The sequence below is a fragment of the Haliotis asinina genome, chromosome 6 (genome assembly GCF_037392515.1).
Source record: "Haliotis asinina isolate JCU_RB_2024 chromosome 6, JCU_Hal_asi_v2, whole genome shotgun sequence".
Taxonomy (NCBI): Eukaryota; Metazoa; Mollusca; class Gastropoda; order Lepetellida; family Haliotidae; genus Haliotis; species Haliotis asinina.
The window spans coordinates 211,305-218,107 of record NC_090285.1 but is presented as its reverse complement, the minus strand read 5'-3'; positions in this window follow the sequence as shown (position 1 = coordinate 218,107).

Sequence of the window (6,803 nt, the reverse complement as noted above, 5' to 3'; positions counted from 1 at the left end):
CCTCAGACAGGCCGTCGCCATTTTTCAAAATCGTGAAGTCACACGCTAAAGTCCGTTAGAATTATTGATATTATGGTTTGTTATTATCAAGCTAGAAAATCAAAACTACTTTCTACTAACAGTTAAATATGTATTTGAATCAAAAGGAACTTGCATGACACAACTTGTAACAGAACGAGTTCTTCCACAAAAGTGAGCTGGGTGTCGAAGTGAAAATACTGCGCGATATTTTTTTTTTACTTCCTATATTCACTTGGTTTGTAAACGTTCACTCACCAGTATGTAGACATTTGTCAATGTACGTCTTTATATTTGGTCTTATAATCCTAATTACTTTACAATTATACGTGTATGCATTTTGCATCCTACTAAAAAGAAGCGATCTGCTGATACTTATAGCGAATATAGGAATGTATATATCTAGACAGTCTTTAGTTTGCCAGTGTGAATCATAATTTGCACGTACGCAATAATGTATGGTGTCTGTATCATTACACTTCACGACGAAAACAATGATTCTGTTGAATGCTACGACAACTTTATAAAAATAAAGTGCAAACATTAAAATTAAAGCAAATTATAGTTACAGGAGCAAATTCAGGCCATTACCTAGTTCGGGGAATATATCCATCAATATCCACACACACAAAAACCCCGAGTGATATACCTTTCTTCTGCAGACATCCCAAGTGAAGTGTCATTAACATGTTTTTTTTGTTTGTTTTTTTTTTTTTTTTTTTTTTTTTTTTGGGGGGGAAGGCCGCGGTGTATCATATATTCTTTCATTCATTCACATATTAATGTGTCAATTACTTGGGGGGGGGGGGCTGTTATTGTATCAGTCGGTATTTTACAATGAATGGATGAATGAATGAATGAATGAATAAATGAAACGTTCACTTGCCACTTTTTATTCACATTAATAATTAATTCAGATATCTTATTGCATTTGGGGAATGGAATGGACATTAACAAAGTGTTAACTGCCCTCGAAATAAAGTGTAAAACTCTCACAAAGCGTTCTAAGCGTTGGTGCATTTCGTATTTTTCAAACATTTCAACATAAAACATGTTCTGTCTAAAGAAAACAAACAACTGTTAATTCAATGCAATAATGTAATACCTAAGAGCTTCTTTTTATCATCCCAACGACTGAAACCAGCCTATTGTTTTGTTTGCCGTGGTACTCTACCCCCTTGATTACACAATAATGGAATCGTCTGACCTACTTATTTTCATAGAAGTAGAGTTACGCAACAGTTTGAAATGGGGGACGGGACAGTGTTTACATTTTGCGAAAGTTTGACGTGAAAGTGGAAAATACTGGACTGGATGTCGAATCAGAACCCTCCAGGATCGAAGAATAGATCCTTTTGTGATAGACCTACGATCTGTATCTCATGAAAAACTGTTGATTTTTAAGCTCGGCTAGTGTCGATTGTGCTTTCATGTCCTTGCGGTAAAAGAGTGACAGTGTCGTTTTGTCAAAATGTGTGTACATGCCACTAACTTGGGATTTCTGGAGACTTTGTTTTAATCATGGATGTATTGAGGGCAAGCTTTCCTCAAAGTGTACGAACATAACAGTGACTGTCTTGCAGGGATGATGGCAGAACAGAACTCCGGTGGTTCAGTGTTTTACATATACACACATGTAGATATTATTGTGACATGAAGGGGTATGAGTAGCATAAATCTGGTGTTTCACCAGAACTGTTATCTTGCAAATTTCCCATTCTTAATGGAAACAAATATACAATATTCCAGGTAGGTATATGTTTACTAACGTTTTGCTGCACAATTTTGTATAGATAGGGGTGTATTTTGGCAAGGCATTCTCATTTATGTGTTAGATATTGTTTATGTTAGGGGCTGTGTATAGCTATTGAATGCTTATATAATAGAGGGTAATATGATAGTGAAATCCCCATAGAATTGTGGAGGAAATGTCATATAATTGTATTTTTTTAGTTTGAATAAATGTTTTTTATCAGCATTTCCACCACGTCTGTTGTCTTCATATCAGTCATGTTGGTGGTCCTGGCGTAGTGAAGCGCCGTGAAATCAGACGCATGTTCAATCCAAAAATGTAGAACTGCATAGATCTATGTGGCACATTCCCCAGTCAGCGTCAACATCCATGGAGTTGTTGTTATGACCCGCCATCATTGTGGTCAAATGGAAGTAGTTCTCACAAGAAGACTTGTTCATGCGCGGTGAAACGGCCTAAAATCAGATGGCGTCAATCCAGAATTGATGCCGTCTGATCTTTTTGAACAACTCCCGAGTCATGGTAGAATCGAGAATAGAAACCAGTGAGCTATAACTTACCGACTTGAAACTTTACTACAAATCTACTGTCCCAGTACGGACACTAATACCAATTATTTGACTTAAACAGAAGTGACAAAATAGTTAACCTATCTTCTACATGATGGATTACAGCTCTCAGCGAACTTAATCAGCGGTTGAAAATAAACCGGGCTCAATCAAAAATACTACGCCGCCACTATATTGGCTACACTGGTTACGTAACGACCCGAGACATATGTTCAGCGGCTTTTCGAGGAGTTTCCTCTCCCCGTCTATATAGGCTCCCTGGTGACAGGCCGGCCGGGAAAGACACATTCTAAGAATGGCTATTACCGGGACGGCCACATTTCCATTACATGGCTGTTGTCGGTAAAGCCTCATTTCCAATACGTTAATTAATGGCTCACCATAACCGGTAACGCCTCATTTCCAATATGTTAATTAATTAATTAATGGATTAACTTAACGGGTAAAATAGCCTCCCCACTTTAATTGACACTGAATCAATTTTGTTTGCCTGTAACACATGCAAGTGACTTCTTGCACCGCACAAAATGACTGTATTACCACAATTTACAATTATTAGAAAATGTACATGTTATCCGGCGGCCATATGGACAACGTTTGAAATCTACGAATCACCTGGCTGTCAGATTTACATACATTTAAAGCGTTGTTAAAATAAACGAACAATCAACTTTGCATTTACATGTATTTCACAGGTGTGTAAATCTGGTCAATGTTGGCGTGTGGTTTCCAGCATGTGTAACATGTAAATGTTGTGACTGTAGGACATGCATTTCAATACATTTGAATCGTATGACCAGCGTTAGGTTTGTAGTGGGTAAATAGTTTATAACAAGATTGACACTGATTTAGCTTGCGTTTTAATGGTTCTGTAATATAACTGTCACATAGCGTTCGTTAGCGCGTCCGACTATGCCATGATGTAGTGAGATAATTATGAACATGTGGTGAAGTGATACAAATGATTGAACACCGCTGTTCACGTTCGTGCCTTCCTTGACATACACATCTCTTTTTAAAAAGGTTCAAATATTGGGTGTATTGGCCAGAGCGATATGCATGGTAGAGAGCGAGTGTGTGTGCTTGTGTGTAACGGAGAGGGTGTGGGATGGGCTAGGCCTAGGGTGAGGTGGTGGCGATATGTCAGTGTTAGGATAGTGATAAACCTTTCTGATCAGAAGGTTATATCGTTTATACTTTCCGTAAAGGAAACTGCATTAAATTTACGATTTAGATAACTGACAATAGGTGCACTTCCTACATGTGAAGAGACACTGCTTATGTGCTTATTATTATGTGAAAGTGTTGTATATAATATACCTATTAGTATATAATATTGTGCTAGTTATTGAAACAAAACATGTTGTAATCTGAATACAATTTTGAGGAAGCATGTCGTGCTTTGTTAAATACGGTAACGGGCTGGAATCACTGAGCATGCTTTGACAACATAACCGTGAGAGCCACATTCGATGTTTACGCAACCGTAACTATAGCCGGGACAGCCACATCACTTGAGGCTATCTGTTTCGAAATGTGGCTTTCCCGGCCTGTAACCCCTCTGTTTACTTCAGTGTCTACTTGACCTGTGGCAGCAATTACTGCTCGCTACCGTCTCTGCACAATCTGGATAAGTCGATGAATAGAATATGTATTAAATATTGGCATGTACTACAATTTGGTCGCTCACATTTAGATACAGATTTATTTTTCAAAAAGACTTTACAAAGAGCGCCCTCGTTAAAATTTGCTTGATCCTCTTACCCTGTCTTTTACTTTTACTTTGCTTGACCTGTGTCAGTTTATCTTTCAAAATGCATTTTTAAAGGGAGGAGAGTTTACACAAACTTTAGTAAATACTTCAGGATTTCGAGGGTTGAATGTCGATACAAATGGAAGGACATTTTCATGATGACTTTCGCCAGGTCAGGTTTAACAGTTGTGTTGTTTTGCTTTAACTATATATAGTATCTATAACTACTTATCTCGAGTAGTTTGTTTTAAAAAGTAAATCTTCATATGCATTTACATACGTCTACACGGTCTGGATTTCAGACTATGGTGCATATTCTTCCATATATATATATGGCTGTCACTGCCTCGTGATGTCTTCATCAGGAAACTACTCTGCCGCTCTTCGGTTACTGCTCTGCAGCTGCTTCACTCAGCTAATACCACTGGGGGAAGCATTGTGTTTGACATTATTTCATGGATAAATGTCTCAGCTCGGACAGCAATTAAACAGCGACAACGCAATGCTCGCTGACTGAGCGTATGTCCATAGTCCCACAATGCATCTTTGTTGAATGTCGGGTGACCAAACTTTAGGTTGGTAATAGAAGTGCGACGTCCACATTCCCCATTGTGATTACGATAACCACAGACTCAAATAAAGAAATATAGACAAGATATTTAACCCGATATTAGATATTTAGATACAGTAAATTTCATATAGCTGGATAGATAGATAGATAGATAGATAGATAGATAGATAGATAGATAGATAGATAGATAGATAGATAGATAGATAGATAGATAGATAGATAGATAGATAGGCTGGTTGTTTGTCTTTGTAAAGCAAGGTGACACCGTAAGTGTTCACAACGTGGCGTTCTGTTCACAGACCGGAATTGTAATGAAGGGGTTGACCCATGTCGAACACTCGACATGCCACGTTGGCATTGTTTGAATTAAGCACGTTGTGATTTACATTTCGTGCATCAATATTTAACCACCTCTCTTCAAATATTTTTAATGGTAATGAACCTACTTGTCATTTTATAAGACTATTACCACATTGTACATGTATATTTAATTTCATGTATGAAACATAAACACTTTCAGGTTCCAGCAAACGTTTACATTATCTGTACAAAGAGACATGCCAAGATTGATAAAACACATTTACACATGCATCGTTAAACATCTTAAGGACAATCAAACTTATTACATGCGCTTTGTGCTAACGATACAAATCCAAAGTCACGTGACAAAGTATATACAGAACAGAACAAATGTTTAATAACTCGACATAAGACATTCACCTACATCTACATATACGTCGTCCAGTATGTTTTACGACAGGCGTATGTAATCATACATTAAAAAATATCTTCCATGCAAGCAAATGAACCTTTTCAGTATTCTCGTAGTGGCTAACCCCCACACGTCTTCAATATTAAGTACCATTGGTTGCCTTTGTATATCAAATATTTTAAAGAATACCTTTGGATCAACCACATCAATCTTTATTAAGTTACACAATATTTGTAATAATGCTGTTTTCCTCTCAGTGCTAGATCGTTTACACATCTATGCCACACGTGGATGAAAACATGATACCAATATATCAGTATGAATTCACAACATCAATACCAGAGTCTTGACAATAAAATTTTGTCTTTAGCTGATAATCGCTCACTCCTCCTAAATACAACAGTATCAATATTATCGAGGCCGACTTCCTGCTATATCAGAATATAATTCTAAAATATTCAGTCCTGACAGGAGAATCATATCATCTGCAAGAGGTAATAACGCTAAATATGAGATCAGGAAACATCTGTGTGCCAAATTTACCACTTTCTACAATATCGGTACATAAGTCAAAAATATAAAAACCATGAAAAATTAAGTGAACTAGAAATACACCATCTTCTGATGGCCGCTCAAGACAGTCTGTGTGAACATTGCCGTTTCATCTTACACAAGCTTTAACAGACATATACTTATTAATTATAATTATATACTTGTTAATGCAGCTGACATTTACTTCAGTGGTGTGAAGACATAACCAACGTTTATATATTGTGACGGAACAGAAAGCTTTCATAAATCTTCGTAGACAACATATACGTTCTTCATTTTTCTTGATAAACATTCTGAAAAATTCCATATCAGGTGAGCACGCAATCAGTTTTAGAATACGTTCTTCTAAAGCATGCCTGGAATTCAGGTATGTTGTCTGTTATCGTTGCCCAACTTGTAAGTCTGGTATAAATGTATTTTGCTTAGTAAAATACAAAGGACCTTTAAACCAGTTTCTTTAATACTTGCATCTTCGACGACAGAATGAAACTGTTTATAGATTGTTGTGTGATGTGTCTGTGTTATGTACGGCAACTGTATGGTGGATCCGCTCTAAACAACAACAATGTCACTGGCCAAGTAGGTAGGATTTTGCCCTTTTTGTATGGAGCAGCATCTACCGTTTATAAAGTTTTCAGACATTTCCATTCATCCTCCACTAAACACTTCTTTCACACGCCTTCCAACATACACACCTTTCATACACATTCCATACACTTTCAACTAGATACACCGATATGGTAATATTTCAGTATTTTAAAGTGTTCCAGTTCCTGTCCTTTTCTGTATCATCTGACCTGGTAGTTCAGTTTAAAATTCACATATGTTTCCTTTCGTTCTTTGTTTGATATAACCGTTTCAATTGTCGATTTCAG